General features: G+C 34.7%; 1 non-coding gene across 1 annotated transcript; it reads right to left on the bottom strand.

The window, feature by feature from the left end:
• Positions 1–4,921: 4,921 nt before the first annotated feature.
• Positions 4,922–4,995, bottom strand: TRNAN-AUU (transfer RNA asparagine (anticodon AUU)). Its single transcript has one exon. It is a non-coding gene; the product is annotated as a tRNA-Asn (tRNA).
• Between the last annotated feature and the right edge of the window lie 14,596 nt (positions 4,996–19,591).

The raw sequence follows: 19,591 nt of genomic DNA on the forward strand, positions 1-19,591 counted from the left end.
TAAAAATAAAGCCAGAAAATGAAGAGCTGTTTAATCACTCAATTGGATTTTTTTTGCCAGCATATTTTTTTTCTCTGCAACCCACTGCTAAATTGTGCTTCCTAGCTGTTTTTTATAAAATCACTGAATCAAATCTAACTCTGATTACATCAGAGAAGGCCAGGTACCCTACACAATAAGAGGGGGTTTGAAATTTTGACTTGTCTACTTAAATATCACCAAAATCTGATCACAAGGTCAATTACGTTCCTGGGTGGGATTGAAACACCAACCTTTTGGTTAATAGCCTTACACACTAACCAATTGCACCACAGAGACACTTTGCAAAAAGTACATACTGACAAAGGCTAATAAGCATTCATCAAGAACGTTTCCTAGAAAAACTTTAAAAAGTCAATAATCTGGAGAGTTTTTGTAAGATGTTTCTTCCATCAACCAATGAAGAAACACATTGGTACTTTCCCATGATGAGTGAGTGCTTCAGGATCTCTTGCACTTACATGTGCAGCAGAGTACTGCAATGGAAGCATGCTGGGCCCATAACCCAGAGATAGGTAGATTGAAACTATCCTCTGCTATATGCATTTTTTTTTTTGTTAATTAAAGTAATCCAAAACTGGGATTGATATTTTGTCTCTTTTATTTTTACTTAAAGTACAATAACTTTTACCATTTTAATTTGTTTTAATAGTATATTGACAGTATTGTTTTCTTTCAAAAATCCACTTCATTTTCTTTACCCTATTATTAAAATGGTAATTGACAAAAACAAACTACATTGTCACCAGAAGAGCAATACAAAATGTACAAGTGATATATTAAAATCATCTTTCCAGCTTGAATTTCAATGATGCATTGGGGCAACGATTTTGTGAGAAACATCTTCACCCTTAAATAAAGATTTTCTTAATTCCTTACCTGTGTGCTAATTAGATATCACCTTGTTTTCACATTAAACAGACTTCCACATGAGAAAGCAGCAAGGATGCAGTGGCGTTAATGTTTCCTGGTGTCAACTTGTATTATTTCAGTAGACATTGAAATGAGGATGCATCTTGCTGCCTTTCCAATGAAGCAAGTTTAATTTAGTAATAGGTGAAAAACCATCCCTACAAAGGTGTTAATCAGAGACTTTGCTTTGTGGACACTTTTCAGAGAACAAATTTGTTAGCATAAAAATAAAGCCAGAAAATGAAGAGCTGTTTAATCACTCAATTGGATTTTTCTGCCAGCATATTTCTTTTTCTCTACAACCCACTGCTAAATTGTGCTTCCTAGATGTTTTTATAAATCACTGAATCAAATCTAACTCTGATTACATCAGAGAAGGCCAGGTACCCTACACCATAACAGGGGGTTTGAAATTTTGACTTGTCTACTTAAAGATCACCAAAATCTGATAACAAGGTCAATTACGTACCTGGGTGGGATTGAACCACCAACCTTTTGGTTAATAGCCGTACACACTAACTGATTGCGCCACAGAGACACATTGCAGAAGTATATACTGACAAGGGCTAATAAGCATTCATCTAAAACGTTTCCTAGAAAAACTTTAAAAAGTTAATAATCTGGAGAGTTTTTGTAAGATGTTTCTTCCATCAACCAACGAAGAAACACATTGGTACTTTCCCATGATGAGTGAGTGCTTCAGGATCTCTTGCACTTACATGTGCAGCAGAGTACAGCAATGGAAGCATGCTGGGCCCATAACCCAGAGGTAGGCAGATTGAAACTATCCTCTGCTATATGCTTTTTTTTGTTAATTAAAGTAATCCAAAACTGGGATTGATATTTTGGCTCTTTTATTTTTACTTAAAGTACAATAACTTTTACCATTTTAATTTGTTTTAATAGTATATTGACAGTATTGTTTTCTTTCAAAAATCCACTTCATTTTCTTTACCCTATTATTAAAATGGTAATTGACAAAAACAAACTACATTGTCACCAGAAGAGCAATACAAAATGTACAAGTGATATATTAAAATCATCTTTCCAGCTTGAATTTCAATGATGCATTGGGGCAACGATTTTGTGAGAAACATCTTCACCCTTAAATAAAGATTTTCTTAATTCCTTACCTGTGTGATAATTAGATATCACCTTGTTTTCGCATTAAACAGACTTCCACATGAGAAAGCAGCAAGGATGCAGTGGCGTTAATGTTTCCTGGTGTCAACTTGTATTATTTCAGTAGACATTGAAATGAGGATGCATCTTGCTGCCTTTCCAATGAAGCAAGTTTAATTTAGTAATAGGTGAAAAACCATCCTTACAAAGGTGTTAATCAGAGACTTGGCTTTGTGGACACTTTTCAGAGAACAAATTTGTTAGCATAAAAATAAAGCCAGAAAATGAAGAGCTGTTTAATCACTCAATTGGATTTTTCTGCCAGCATATTTTTTTTCTCTGCAAACCACTGCTAAATTGTGCTTCCTCGCTGTTTTTATAAAATCAATGAATCAAATCTAACTCTGATTACATCAGAGAAGGCCAGGTACCCTACACCATAAGAGGGGGTTTGAAATTTTGACTTGTCTACTTAAAGATCACCAAAAGCTGATAACAAGATCAATTACATCCCTGGGTGGGATTGAACCACCAACCTTTTAGTTAATAGCCGTACACACTAACTGATTGCGCCACAGAGACACTTTGCGAAAGTGCATACTGACAAAGGCTAATAAGCATTCATCTAAAACGTTTCCTAGAAAAACTTTAAAAAGTCAATAATCTGGAGAGTTTTTGTAAGATGTTTCTTCCATCAACCAACGAAGAAACACATTGGTACTTTCCCATGATGAGTGAGTGCTTCAGGATCTCTTGCACTTACATGTGCAGCAAAGTACAGCAATGGAAGCATGCTGGGTTCATAACCCAGAGGTAGGCAGATTGAAACTATCCTCTGCTGTATGCTTTTTTTTTTTAATTAAAGTAATCCAAAACTGGGATTGATATTTTGGCTCTTTTATTTTTACTTAAAGTACAATAACTTTTACCATTTTAATTTGTTTTAATAGTATATTGACAGTATTGTTTTCTTTCAAAAATCCACTTAATTTTCTTTACCCTATTATTAAAATGGTAATTGACAAAAACAAACTACATTGTCACCAGAAGAGCAATACAAAATGTACAAGTGATATATTAAAATCATCTTTCCAGCTTGAATTTCAATGATGCATTGGGGCAACGATTTTGTGAGAAACATCTTCACCCTTAAATAAAGATTTTCTTAATTCCTTACCTGTGTGCTAATTAGATATCACCTTGTTTTCGCATTAAACAGACTTCCACATGAGAAAGCAGCAAGGATGCAGTGGCGTTAATGTTTCCTGGTGTCAACTTGTATTATTTCAGTAGACATTGAAATGAGGATGCATCTTGCTGCCTTTCCAATGAAGCAAGTTTAATTTAGTAATAGGTGAAAAACCATCCCTACAAAGGTGTTAATCAGAGACTTGGCTTTGTGGACACTTTTCAGAGAACAAATTTGTTAGCATAAAAATAAAGCCAGAAAATGAAGAGCTGTTTAATCACTCAATTGGATTTTTTTTGCCAGCATATTTTTTTTCTCTGCAACCCACTGCTAAATTGTGCTTCCTAGCTGTTTTTTATAAAATCACTGAATCAAATCTAACTCTGATTACATCAGAGAAGGCCAGGTACCCTACACAATAAGAGGGGGTTTGAAATTTTGACTTGTCTACTTAAATATCACCAAAATCTGATCACAAGGTCAATTACGTTCCTGGGTGGGATTGAACCACCAACCTTTTGGTTAATAGCCTTACACACTAACCAATTGCACCACAGAGACACTTTGCAAAAAGTACATACTGACAAAGGCTAATAAGCATTCATCAAGAACGTTTCCTAGAAAAACTTTAAAAAGTCAATAATCTGGAGAGTTTTTGTAAGATGTTTCTTCCATCAACCAATGAAGAAACACATTGGTACTTTCCCATGATGAGTGAGTGCTTCAGGATCTCTTGCACTTACATGTGCAGCAGAGTACTGCAATGGAAGCATGCTGGGCCCATAACCCAGAGATAGGTAGATTGAAACTATCCTCTGCTATATGCATTTTTTTTTTGTTAATTAAAGTAATCCAAAACTGGGATTGATATTTTGTCTCTTTTATTTTTACTTAAAGTACAATAACTTTTACCATTTTAATTTGTTTTAATAGTATATTGACAGTATTGTTTTCTTTCAAAAATCCACTTCATTTTCTTTACCCTATTATTAAAATGGTAATTGACAAAAACAAACTACATTGTCACCAGAAGAGCAATACAAAATGTACAAGTGATATATTAAAATCATCTTTCCAGCTTGAATTTCAATGATGCATTGGGGCAACGATTTTGTGAGAAACATCTTCACCCTTAAATAAAGATTTTCTTAATTCCTTACCTGTGTGATAATTAGATATCACCTTGTTTTCACATTAAACAGACTTCCACATGAGAAAGCAGCAAGGATGCAGTGGCGTTAATGTTTCCTGGTGTCAACCTGTATTATTTCAGTAGACATTGAAATGAGGATGCATCTTGCTGCCTTTCCAATGAAGCAAGTTTAATTTAGTAATAGGTGAAAAACCATCCCTACAACGGTGTTAATCAGAGACTTGGCTTTGTGGACACTTTTCAGAGAACAAATTTGTTAGCATAAAAATAAAGCCAGAAAATGAAGAGCTGTTTAATCACTCAATTGGATTTTTTTTGCTAGCATATTTTTTTTCTCTGCAACCCACTGCTAAATTGTGCTTCCTAGCTGTTTTTTATAAAATCACTGAATCAAATCTAACTCTGATTACATCAGAGAAGGCCATGTACCCTACACCATAAGAGGGGGTTTGAAATTTTGACTTGTCTACTTAAATATCACCAAAATCTGATCACAAGTTTAATTAGGTCCCTGGGTGGGATTGAACCACCAACCTTTCGGTTAATAGCCGAACACACTAACCGATTGCGCCACAGAGACACTTTGCAAAAAGTGCCTACTGACAAAGGCTAATAAGCATACATCTAGAACGTTTCCTAGAAAAACATTAAAAAATCAATAATCTGGAGAGTTTTTGTAAGATGTTTCTTCCATCAACTAACGAATAAACACATTGGTACTTTCCCATGATGAGTGAGTGCTTCAGGATCTCTTGCACTTACATGTGCAGCAGAGTACTGCAATGGAAGCATGCTGGACCCATAACCCAGAGGTAGGCAGATTGAAACTATCCTTTGCTATATGCATTTTTTTTGTTAATTTAAGTAATCAAAACTGGGATTGATATTTTTGCTCTTTTATTTTTACTTAAAGTACAATAACTTTTACCATTTTAATTTGTTTTAATAGTATATTGACAGTATAGTTTTCTTTCAAAAATCCACTTAATTTTCTTTACCCTGTTATTAAAATGGTAATTGACAAAAAAAACTACATTGTCACCAGAAGAGCAATACAAAATGTACAAGTGATATATTAAAATCATCTTTCCAGCTTGAATTTCAATGATGCATTGGGGCAACAATTTTGTGAGAAACATCTTCACCCTTAAATAAAGATTTTCGTAATTCCTTACCTGTGTGCTAATTAGATATCACCTTGTTTTCACATTAAACAGACTTCCACATGAGAAAGCAGCAAGGATGCAGTGGCGTTAATGTTTCCTGGTGTCAACCTGTATTATTTCAGTAGACATTGAAATGAGGATGCATCTTGCTGCCTTTCCAATGAAGCAAGTTTAATTTAGTAATAGGTGAAAAACCATCCCTACAAAGGTGTTAATCAGAGACTTGGCTTTGTGGACACTTTTCAGAGAACAAATTTGTTAGCATAAAAATAAAGCCAGAAAATGAAGAGCTGTTTAATCACTGAATTTGATTTTTCTGCCAGCATATTTTTTTTCTCTGCAACCAACTGCTAAATTGTGCTTCCTAGCAGTTTTTTATAAAATCACAGAATCAAATCTAACTCTGATTACATCAGAGAAGGCCAGGTACCCTACACAATAACAGGGGGTTTGAAATTTTGACTTGTCTACTTAAAGATCACCAAAATCTGATAACAAGGTCAATTACGTACCTGGGTGGGATTGAACCACCAACCTTTTGGTTAATAGCCGTACACACTAACTGATTGCGCCACAGAGACACATTGCAAAAGTATATACTGACAAGGGCTAATAAGCATTCGTCTAAAACGTTTCCTAGAAAAACTTTAAAAAGTTAATAATCTGGAGAGTTTTTGTAAGATGTTTCTTCCATCAACCAACGAAGAAACACATTGGTACTTTCCCATGATGAGTGAGTGCTTCAGGATCTCTTGCACTTACATGTGCAGCAGAGTACAGCAATGGAAGCATGCTGGGCCCATAACCCAGAGGTAGGCAGATTGAAACTATCGTCTGCTATATGCTTTTTTTTTGTTAAAGTAATCCAAAACTGGAATTCATATTTTGGCTCTTTTATTTTTACTTAAAGTACAATAACTTTTACCATTTTAATTTGTTTTAATAGTATATTGACAGTATTGTTTTCTTTCAAAAATCCACTTAATTTTCTTTACCCTATTATTAAAATGGTAATTGACAAAAACAAACTACATTGTCACCAGAAGAGCAATACAAAATGTACAAGTGATATATTAAAATCATCTTTCCAGCTTGAATTTCAATGATGCATTGGGGCAACGATTTTGTGAGAAACATCTTCACCCTTAAATAAAGATTTTCTTAATTCCTTACCTGTGTGATAATTAGATATCACCTTGTTTTCGCATTAAACAGACTTCCACATGAGAAAGCAGCAAGGATGCAGTGGCGTTAATGTTTCCTGGTGTCAACTTGTATTATTTCAGTAGACATTGAAATGAGGATGCATCTTGCTGCCTTTCCAATGAAGCAAGTTTAATTTAGTAATAGGTGAAAAACCATCCTTACAAAGGTGTTAATCAGAGACTTGGCTTTGTGGACACTTTTCAGAGAACAAATTTGTTAGCAAAAAATAAAGCCAGAAAATGAAGAGCTGTTTAATCACTCAATTGGATTTTTCTGCCAGCATATTTTTTTTCTCTGCAAACCACTGCTAAATTGTGCTTCCTCGCTGTTTTTATAAAATCAATGAATCAAATCTAACTCTGATTACATCAGAGAAGGCCAGGTACCCTACACCATAAGAGGGGGTTTGAAATTTTGACTTGTCTACTTAAAGATCACCAAAATCTGATAACAAGATCAATTACATCCCTGGGTGGGATTGAACCACCAACCTTTTAGTTAACAGCCGTACACACTAACTGATTGCGCCACAGAGACACTTTGCGAAAGTGCATACTGACAAAGGCTAATAAGCATTCATCTAAAACGTTTCCTAGAAAAACTTTAAAAAGTCAATAATCTGGAGAGTTTTTGTAAGATGTTTCTTCCATCAACCAACGAAGAAACACATTGGTACTTTCCCATGATGAGTGAGTGCTTCAGGATCTCTTGCACTTACATGTGCAGCAAAGTACAGCAATGGAAGCATGCTGGGCTCATAACCCAGAGGTAGGCAGATTGAAACTATCCTCTGCTGTATGCTTTTTTTTTTTTAATTAAAGTAATCCAAAACTGGGATTGATATTTTGGCTCTTTTATTTTTACTTAAAGTACAATAACTTTTACCATTTTAATTTGTTTTAATAGTATATTGACAGTATTGTTTTCTTTCAAAAATCCACTTAATTTTCTTTACCCTATTATTAAAATGGTAATTGACAAAAACAAACTACATTGTCACCAGAAGAGCAATACAAAATGTACAAGTGATATATTAAAATCATCTTTCCAGCTTGAATTTCAATGATGCATTGGGGCAACGATTTTGTGAGAAACATCTTCACCCTTAAATAAAGATTTTCTTAATTCCTTACCTGTGTGCTAATTAGATATCACCTTGTTTTCACATTAAACAGACTTCCACATGAGAAAGCAGCAAGGATGCAGTGGCGTTAATGTTTCCTGGTGTCAACCTGTATTATTTCAGTAGACATTGAAATGAGGATGCATCTTGCTGCCTTTCCAATGAAGCAAGTTTAATTTAGTAATAGGTGAAAAACCATCCTTACAAAGGTGTTAATCAGAGACTTGGCTTTGTGGACACTTTTCAGAGAACAAATTTGTTAGCATAAAAATAAAGCCAGAAAATAAAGAGCTGTTTAATCACTCAATTGGATTTTTCTGCCAGCATATTTTTTTTCTCTGCAACCCACTGCTAAATTGTGCTTCCTAGCTTTTTTTATAAAATCACTGAATCAAATCTAACTCTGATTACATCAGAGAAGGCCAGGTACCCTACACAATAACAGGGAGTATGAAATTTGACTTGTCTACTTAAAGATCACCAAAATCTGATCACAAGGTCAATTGCGTCCCTGGGTGGGATTGAACCACTAACCTTTTGGTTAATAGCCGTACACACTAACTGATTGCGCCACAGAGACACTTTGCAAAAGTACATACTGACAAATGCTAATAAGCATTCATCTAAAACGTTTCCTAGAAAAACTTAAAAAAGTCAATAATCTGGAGAGTTTTTGTAAGATGTTTCTTCTATCAACCAACGAAGAAACACATTGGTACTTTCCCATGATGAGTGAGTGCTTCAGGATCTCTTGCACTTACATGTGCAGCAGAGTACAGCAATGGAAGCATGCTGGGCCCATAACCCAGAGGTAGGCAGATTGAAACTATCCTCTGCTATATGCATTTTTTTTTGTTAATTAAAGTAATCCAAAACTGGGATTGATATTTTGGCTCTTTTATTTTTACTTAAAGTACAATAACTCTTACCATTTTAATTTGTTTTAATAGTATATTGACAGTATTGTTTTCTTTCAAAAATCCACTTCATTTTCTTTACCCTATTATTAAAATGGTAATTGACAAAAACAAACTACATTGTCACCAGAAGAGCAATACAAAATGTACAAGTGATATATTAAAATCATCTTTCCAGCTTGAATTTCAATGATGCATTGGGGCAACGATTTTGTGAGAAACATCTTCACCCTTAAATAAAGATTTTCTTAATTCCTTACCTGTGTGCTAATTAGATATCACCTTGTTTTCACATTAAACAGACTTCCACATGAGAAAGCAGCAAGGATGCAGTGGCGTGAATGTTTCCTGGTGTCAACTTGTATTATTTCAGTAGACATTGAAATGAGGATGCATCTTGCTGCCTTTCCAATGAAGCAAGTTTAATTTAGTAATAGGTGAAAAACCATCCCTACAAAGGTGTTAATCAGAGACTTTGCTTTGTGGACACTTTTCAGAGAACAAATTTGTTAGCATAAAAATAAAGCCAGAAAATGAAGAGCTGTTTAATCACTCAATTGGATTTTTCTGCCAGCATATTTCTTTTTCTCTACAACCCACTGCTAAATTGTGCTTCCTAGCTGTTTTTATAAATCACTGAATCAAATCTAACTCTGATTACATCAGAGAAGGCCAGGTACCCTACACCATAACAGGGGGTTTGAAATTTTGACTTGTCTACTTAAAGATCACCAAAATCTGATAACAAGGTCAATTACGTACCTGGGTGGGATTGAACCACCAACCTTTTGGTTAATAGCCGTACACACTAACTGATTGCGCCACAGAGACACATTGCAAAAGTATATACTGACAAGGGCTAATAAGCATTTATCTAAAACGTTTCCTAGAAAAACTTTAAAAAGTTAATAATCTGGAGAGTTTTTGTAAGATGTTTCTTCCATCAACCAACGAAGAAACACATTGGTACTTTCCCATGATGAGTGAGTGCTTCAGGATCTCTTGCACTTACATGTTCAGCAGAGTACAGCAATGGAAGCATGCTGGGCCCATAACCCAGAGGTAGGCAGATTGAAACTATCCTCTGCTATATGCTTTTTTTTTGTTAATTAAAGTAATCCAAAACTGGGATTCATATTTTGGCTCTTTTATTTTTACTTAAAGTACAATAACTTTTACCATTTTAATTTGTTTTAATAGTATATTGACAGTATTGTTTTCTTTCAAAAATCCACTTAATTTTCTTTACCCTATTATTAAAATGGTAATTGACAAAAACAAACTACATTGTCACCAGAAGAGCAATACAAAATGTACAAGTGATATATTAAAATCATCTTTCCAGCTTGAATTTCAATGATGCATTGGGGCAACGATTTTGTGAGAAACATCTTCACCCTTAAATAAAGATTTTCTTAATTCCTTACCTGTGTGATAATTAGATATCACCTTGTTTTCGCATTAAACAGACTTCCACATGAGAAAGCAGCAAGGATGCAGTGGCGTTAATGTTTCCTGGTGTCAACTTGTATTATTTCAGTAGACATTGAAATGAGGATGCATCTTGCTGCCTTTCCAATGAAGCAAGTTTAATTTAGTAATAGGTGAAAAACCATCCTTACAAAGGTGTTAATCAGAGACTTGGCTTTGTGGACACTTTTCAGAGAACAAATTTGTTAGCAAAAAATAAAGCCAGAAAATGAAGAGCTGTTTAATCACTCAATTGGATTTTTCTGCCAGCATATTTTTTTTCTCTGCAAACCACTGCTAAATTGTGCTTCCTCGCTGTTTTTATAAAATCAATGAATCAAATCTAACTCTGATTACATCAGAGAAGGCCAGGTACCCTACACCATAAGAGGGGGTTTGAAATTTTGACTTGTCTACTTAAAGATCACCAAAATCTGATAACAAGATCAATTACATCCCTGGGTGGGATTGAACCACCAACCTTTTAGTTAACAGCCGTACACACTAACTGATTGCGCCACAGAGACACTTTGCGAAAGTGCATACTGACAAAGGCTAATAAGCATTCATCTAAAACATTTCCTAGAAAAACTTTAAAAAGTCAATAATCTGGAGAGTTTTTGTAAGATGTTTCTTCCATCAACCAACGAAGAAACACATTGGTACTTTCCCATGATGAGTGAGTGCTTCAGGATCTCTTGCACTTACATGTGCAGCAAAGTACAGCAATGGAAGCATGCTGGGCTCATAACCCAGAGGTAGGCAGATTGAAACTATCCTCTGCTATATGCATTTTTTTTTGTTAATTAAAGTAATCCAAAACTGGGATTGATATTTTGGCTCTTTTATTTTTACTTAAAGTACAATAACTCTTACCATTTTAATTTGTTTTAATAGTATATTGACAGTATTGTTTTCTTTCAAAAATCCACTTCATTTTCTTTACCCTATTATTAAAATGGTAATTGACAAAAACAAACTACATTGTCACCAGAAGAGCAATACAAAATGTACAAGTGATATATTAAAATCATCTTTCCAGCTTGAATTTCAATGATGCATTGGGGCAACGATTTTGTGAGAAACATCTTCACCCTTAAATAAAGATTTTCTTAATTCCTTACCTGTGTGCTAATTAGATATCACCTTGTTTTCACATTAAACAGACTTCCACATGAGAAAGCAGCAAGGATGCAGTGGCGTTAATGTTTCCTGGTGTCAACCTGTATTATTTCAGTAGACATTGAAATGAGGATGCATCTTGCTGCCTTTCCAATGAAGCAAGTTTAATTTAGTAATAGGTGAAAAACCATCCCTACAAAGGTGTTAATCAGAGACTTGGCTTTGTGGACACTTTTCAGAGAACAAATTTGTTAGCATAAAAATAAAGCCAGAAAATGAAGAGCTGTTTAATCACGCAATTTGATTTTTTTTGCCAGCATATTTCTTTTTCTCTGCAACCCACTGCTAAATTGTGCTTCCTAGCTGTTTTTTATAAAATCACTGAATCAAATCTAACTCTGATAACATCAGAGAAGGCCAGGTACCCTACACAATAAGATGGGGTTTGAAATATTGACTTGTCTACTTAAATATCACCAAAATCTGATCACAAGGTCAATTACGTCCCTGGGTGGGATTGAACCACCAACCTTTTGGTTAATAGCCTTACACACTAACCAATTGCACCACAGAGACACTTTGCATAAGTCCATACTGACAAAGGCTAATAAGCATTCATCTAGAACGTTTCCTAGAAAAACTTTAAAAAGTCAATAATCTGGAGAGTTTTTGTAAGATGTTTCTTCCATCAACCAATGAAGAAACACATTGGTACTTTCCCACGATGAGTGAGTGCTTCAGGATCTCTTGCACTTACATGTGCAGCAGAGTACTGCAATGGAAGCATGCTGGGCCCATAACCCAGAGATAGGTAGATTGAAACTATCCTCTGCTATATGCATTTTTTTTTTGTTAATTAAAGTAATCCAAAACTGGGATTGATATTTTGTCTCTTTTATTTTTACTTAAAGTACAATAACTTTTACCATTTTAATTTGTTTTAATAGTATATTGACAGTATTGTTTTCTTTCAAAAATCCACTTCATTTTCTTTACCCTATTATTAAAATGGTAATTGACAAAAACAAACTACATTGTCACCAGAAGAGCAATACAAAATGTACAAGTGATATATTAAAATCATCTTTCCAGCTTGAATTTCAATGATGCATTGGGGCAACGATTTTGTGAGAAACATCTTCACCCTTAAATAAAGATTTTCTTAATTCCTTACCTGTGTGCTAATTAGATATCACCTTGTTTTCACATTAAACAGACTTCCACATGAGAAAGCAGCAAGGATGCAGTGGCGTTAATGTTTCCTGGTGTCAACCTGTATTATTTCAGTAGACATTGAGATGAGGATGCATCTTGCTGCCTTTCCAATGAAGCAAGTTTAATTTAGTAATAGGTGAAAAACCATCCCTACAACGGTGTTAATCAGAGACTTGGCTTTGTGGACACTTTTCAGAGAACAAATTTGTTAGCATAAAAATAAACCAGAAAATGAAGAGCTGTTTAATCACTCAATTGGATTTTTTTGCCAGCATATTTTTTTTCTCTGCAACCCACTGCTAAATTGTGCTTCCTAGCTGTTTTTTATAAAATCACTGAATCAAATCTAACTCTGGTAACATCAGAGAAGGCCAGGTACCCTACACAATAAGAGGGGGTTTGAAATTTTGACTTGTCTACTTAAATATCACCAAAATCTGATCACAAGGTCAATTACGTCCCTGGGTGGGATTGAACCACCAACCTTTTGGTTAATAGCCTTACACACTAACCAATTGCACCACAGAGACACTTTGCGAAAGTGCATACTGACAAAGGCTAATAAGCATTCATCTAAAACGTTTCCTAGAAAAACTTTAAAAAGTCAATAATCTGGAGAGTTTTTGTAAAATGTTTCTTCCATCAACCAACGAAGAAACACATTGGTACTTTCCCATGATGAGTGAGTGCTTCAGGATCTCTTGCACTTACATGTGCAGCAAAGTACAGCAATGGAAGCATGCTGGGCTCATAACCCAGAGGTAGGCAGATTGAAACTATCCTCTGCTGTATGCTTTTTTTTTTTTAATTAAAGTAATCCAAAACTGGGATTGATATTTTGGCTCTTTTATTTTTACTTAAAGTACAATAACTTTTACCATTTTAATTTGTTTTAATAGTATATTGACAGTATTGTTTTCTGTCAAAAATCCACTTAATTTTCTTTACCCTATTATTAAAATGGTAATTGACAAAAACAAACTACATTGTCACCAGAAGAGCAATACAAAATGTACAAGTGATATATTAAAATCATCTTTCCAGCTTGAATTTCAATGATGCATTGGGGCAACGATTTTGTGAGAAACATCTTCACCCTTAAATAAAGATTTTCTTAATTCCTTACCTGTGTGCTAATTAGATATCACCTTGTTTTCACATTAAACAGACTTCCACATGAGAAAGCAGCAAGGATGCAGTGGCGTTAATGTTTCCTGGTGTCAACCTGTATTATTTCAGTAGACATTGAAATGAGGATGCATCTTGCTGCCTTTCCAATGAAGCAAGTTTAATTTAGTAATAGGTGAAAAACCATCCTTACAAAGGTGTTAATCAGAGACTTGGCTTTGTGGACACTTTTCAGAGAACAAATTTGTTAGCATAAAAATAAAGCCAGAAAATAAAGAGCTGTTTAATCACTCAATTGGATTTTTCTGCCAGCATATTTTTTTTCTCTGCAACCCACTGCTAAATTGTGCTTCCTAGCTTTTTTTATAAAATCACTGAATCAAATCTAACTCTGATTACATCAGAGAAGGCCAGGTACCCTACACAATAACAGGGAGTATGAAATTTGACTTGTCTACTTAAAGATCACCAAAATCTGATCACAAGGTCAATTGCGTCCCTGGGTGGGATTGAACCACTAACCTTTTGGTTAATAGCCGTACACACTAACTGATTGCGCCACAGAGACACTTTGCAAAAGTACATACTGACAAATGCTAATAAGCATTCATCTAAAACGTTTCCTAGAAAAACTTAAAAAAGTCAATAATCTGGAGAGTTTTTGTAAGATGTTTCTTCTATCAACCAACGAAGAAACACATTGGTACTTTCCCATGATGAGTGAGTGCTTCAGGATCTCTTGCACTTACATGTGCAGCAGAGTACAGCAATGGAAGCATGCTGGGCCCATAACCCAGAGGTAGGCAGATTGAAACTATCCTCTGCTATATGCATTTTTTTTTGTTAATTAAAGTAATCCAAAACTGGGATTGATATTTTGGCTCTTTTATTTTTACTTAAAGTACAATAACTCTTACCATTTTAATTTGTTTTAATAGTATATTGACAGTATTGTTTTCTTTCAAAAATCCACTTCATTTTCTTTACCCTATTATTAAAATGGTAATTGACAAAAACAAACTACATTGTCACCAGAAGAGCAATACAAAATGTACAAGTGATATATTAAAATCATCTTTCCAGCTTGAATTTCAATGATGCATTGGGGCAACGATTTTGTGAGAAACATCTTCACCCTTAAATAAAGATTTTCTTAATTCCTTACCTGTGTGCTAATTAGATATCACCTTGTTTTCACATTAAACAGACTTCCACATGAGAAAGCAGCAAGGATGCAGTGGCGTGAATGTTTCCTGGTGTCAACTTGTATTATTTCAGTAGACATTGAAATGAGGATGCATCTTGCTGCCTTTCCAATGAAGCAAGTTTAATTTAGTAATAGGTGAAAAACCATCCCTACAAAGGTGTTAATCAGAGACTTTGCTTTGTGGACACTTTTCAGAGAACAAATTTGTTAGCATAAAAATAAAGCCAGAAAATGAAGAGCTGTTTAATCACTCAATTGGATTTTTCTGCCAGCATATTTCTTTTTCTCTACAACCCACTGCTAAATTGTGCTTCCTAGCTGTTTTTATAAATCACTGAATCAAATCTAACTCTGATTACATCAGAGAAGGCCAGGTACCCTACACCATAACAGGGGGTTTGAAATTTTGACTTGTCTACTTAAAGATCACCAAAATCTGATAACAAGGTCAATTACGTACCTGGGTGGGATTGAACCACCAACCTTTTGGTTAATAGCTGTACACACTAACTGATTGCGCCACAGAGACACATTGCAAAAGTATATACTGACAAGGGCTAATAAGCATTCATCTAAAACGTTTCCTAGAAAAACTTTAAAAAGTTAATAATCTGGAGAGTTTTTGTAAGATGTTTCTTCCATCAACCAACGAAGAAACACATTGGTACTTTCCCATGATGAGTGAGTGCTTCAGGATCTCTTGCACTTACATGTGCAGCAGAGTACAGCAATGGAAGCATGCTGGGCCCATAACCCAGAGGTAGGCAGATTGAAACTATCCTCTGCTATATGCTTTTTTTTTGTTAATTAAAGTAATCCAAAACTGGGATTCATATTTTGGCTCTTTTATTTTTACTTAAAGTACAATAACTTTTACCATTTTAATTTGTTTTAATAGTATATTGACAGTATTGTTTTCTTTCAAAAATCCACTTAATTTTCTTTACCCTATTATTAAAATGGTAATTGACAAAAACAAACTACATTGTCACCAGAAGAGCAATACAAAATGTACAAGTGATATATTAAAATCATCTTTCCAGCTTGAATTTCAATGATGCATTGGGGCAACGATTTTGTGAGAAACATCTTCACCCTTAAATAAAGATTTTCTTAATTCCTTACCTGTGTGATAATTAGATATCACCTTGTTTTCGCATTAAACAGACTTCCACATGAGAAAGCAGCAAGGATGCAGTGGCGTTAATGTTTCCTGGTGTCAACTTGTATTATTTCAGTAGACATTGAAATGAGGATGCATCTTGCTGCCTTTCCAATGAAGCAAGTTTAATTTAGTAATAGGTGAAAAACCATCCTTACAAAGGTGTTAATCAGAGACTTGGCTTTGTGGACACTTTTCAGAGAACAAATTTGTTAGCAAAAAATAAAGCCAGAAAATGAAGAGCTGTTTAATCACTCAATTGGATTTTTCTGCCAGCATATTTTTTTTCTCTGCAAACCACTGCTAAATTGTGCTTCCTCGCTGTTTTTATAAAATCAATGAATCAAATCTAACTCTGATTACATCAGAGAAGGCCAGGTACCCTACACCATAAGAGGGGGTTTGAAATTTTGACTTGTCTACTTAAAGATCACCAAAATCTGATAACAAGATCAATTACATCCCTGGGTGGGATTGAACCACCAACCTTTTAGTTAACAGCCGTACACACTAACTGATTGCGCCACAGAGACACTTTGCGAAAGTGCATACTGACAAAGGCTAATAAGCATTCATCTAAAACGTTTCCTAGAAAAACTTTAAAAAGTCAATAATCTGGAGAGTTTTTGTAAGATGTTTCTTCCATCAACCAACGAAGAAACACATTGGTACTTTCCCATGATGAGTGAGTGCTTCAGGATCTCTTGCACTTACATGTGCAGCAAAGTACAGCAATGGAAGCATGCTGGGCTCATAACCCAGAGGTAGGCAGATTGAAACTATCCTCTGCTGTATGCTTTTTTTTTTTTAATTAAAGTAATCCAAAACTGGGATTGATATTTTGGCTCTTTTATTTTTACTTAAAGTACAATAACTTTTACCATTTTAATTTGTTTTAATAGTATATTGACAGTATTGTTTTCTGTCAAAAATCCACTTCATTTTCTTTACCCTATTATTAAAATGGTAATTGACAAAAACAAACTACATTGTCACCAGAAGAGCAATACAAAATGTACAAGTGATATATTAAAATCATCTTTCCAGCTTGAATTTCAATGATGCATTGGGGCAACGATTTTGTGAGAAACATCTTCACCCTTAAATAAAGATTTTCTTAATTCCTTACCTGTGTGCTAATTAGATATCACCTTGTTTTCACATTAAACAGACTTCCACATGAGAAAGCAGCAAGGATGCAGTGGCGTTAATGTTTCCTGGTGTCAACCTGTATTATTTCAGTAGACATTGAAATGAGGATGCATCTTGCTGCCTTTCCAATGAAGCAAGTTTAATTTAGTAATAGGTGAAAAACCATCCTTACAAAGGTGTTAATCAGAGACTTGGCTTTGTGGACACTTTTCAGAGAACAAATTTGTTAGCATAAAAATAAAGCCAGAAAATAAAGAGCTGTTTAATCACTCAATTGGATTTTTCTGCCAGCATATTTTTTTTCTCTGCAACCCACTGCTAAATTGTGCTTCCTAGCTTTTTTTATAAAATCACTGAATCAAATCTAACTCTGATTACATCAGAGAAGGCCAGGTACCCTACACAATAACAGGGAGTATGAAATTTGACTTGTCTACTTAAAGATCACCAAAATCTGATCACAAGGTCAATTGCGTCCCTGGGTGGGATTGAACCACTAACCTTTTGGTTAATAGCCGTACACACTAACTGATTGCGCCACAGAGACACTTTGCAAAAGTACATACTGACAAATGCTAATAAGCATTCATCTAAAACGTTTCCTAGAAAAACTTAAAAAAGTCAATAATCTGGAGAGTTTTTGTAAGATGTTTCTTCTATCAACCAACGAAGAAACACATTGGTACTTTCCCATGATGAGTGAGTGCTTCAGGATCTCTTGCACTTACATGTGCAGCAGAGTACAGCAATGGAAGCATGCTGGGCCCATAACCCAGAGGTAGGCAGATTGAAACTATCCTCTGCTATATGCATTTTTTTTTGTTAATTAAAGTAATCCAAAACTGGGATTGATATTTTGGCTCTTTTATTTTTACTTAAAGTACAATAACTCTTACCATTTTAATTTGTTTTAATAGTATATTGACAGTATTGTTTTCTTTCAAAAATCCACTTCATTTTCTTTACCCTATTATTAAAATGGTAATTGACAAAAACAAACTACATTGTCACCAGAAGAGCAATACAAAATGTACAAGTGATATATTAAAATCATCTTTCCAGCTTGAATTTCAATGATGCATTGGGGCAACGATTTTGTGAGAAACATCTTCACCCTTAAATAAAGATTTTCTTAATTCCTTACCTGTGTGCTAATTAGATATCACCTTGTTTTCACATTAAACAGACTTCCACATGAGAAAGCAGCAAGGATGCAGTGGCGTGAATGTTTCCTGGTGTCAACTTGTATTATTTCAGTAGACATTGAAATGAGGATGCATCTTGCTGCCTTTCCAATGAAGCAAGTTTAATTTAGTAATAGGTGAAAAACCATCCCTACAAAGGTGTTAATCAGAGACTTTGCTTTGTGGACACTTTTCAGAGAACAAATTTGTTAGCATAAAAATAAAGCCAGAAAATGAAGAGCTGTTTAATCACTCAATTGGATTTTTCTGCCAGCATATTTCTTTTTCTCTACAACCCACTGCTAAATTGTGCTTCCTAGCTGTTTTTATAAATCACTGAATCAAATCTAACTCTGATTACATCAGAGAAGGCCAGGTACCCTACACCATAACAGGGGGTTTGAAATTTTGACTTGTCTACTTAAAGATCACCAAAATCTGATAACAAGGTCAATTACGTACCTGGGTGGGATTGAACCACCAACCTTTTGGTTAATAGCCGTACACACTAACTGATTGCGCCACAGAGACACATTGCGAAAGTATATACTGACAAGGGCTAATAAGCATTTATCTAAAACGTTTCCTAGAAAAACTTTAAAAAGTTAATAATCTGGAGAGTTTTTGTAAGATGTTTCTTCCATCAACCAACGAAGAAACACATTGGTACTTTCCCATGATGAGTGAGTGCTTCAGGATCTCTTGCACTTACATGTGCAGCAGAGTACAGCAATGGAAGCATGCTGGGCCCATAACCCAGAGGTAGGCAGATTGAAACTATCCTCTGCTATATGCTTTTTTTTTGTTAATTAAAGTAATCCAAAACTGGGATTCATATTTTGGCTCTTTTATTTTTACTTAAAGTACAATAACTTTTACCATTTTAATTTGTTTTAATAGTATATTGACAGTATTGTTTTCTTTCAAAAATCCACTTAATTTTCTTTACCCTATTATTAAAATGGTAATTGACAAAAACAAACTACATTGTCACCAGAAGAGCAATACAAAATGTACAAGTGATATATTAAAATCATCTTTCCAGCTTGAATTTCAATGATGCATTGGGGCAACGATTTTGTGAGAAACATCTTCACCCTTAAATAAAGATTTTCTTAATTCCT

The sequence above is a fragment of the Pseudophryne corroboree genome, unplaced genomic scaffold (assembly GCF_028390025.1).
Source record: "Pseudophryne corroboree isolate aPseCor3 unplaced genomic scaffold, aPseCor3.hap2 scaffold_651, whole genome shotgun sequence".
NCBI lineage: Eukaryota > Metazoa > Chordata > Amphibia > Anura > Myobatrachidae > Pseudophryne > Pseudophryne corroboree.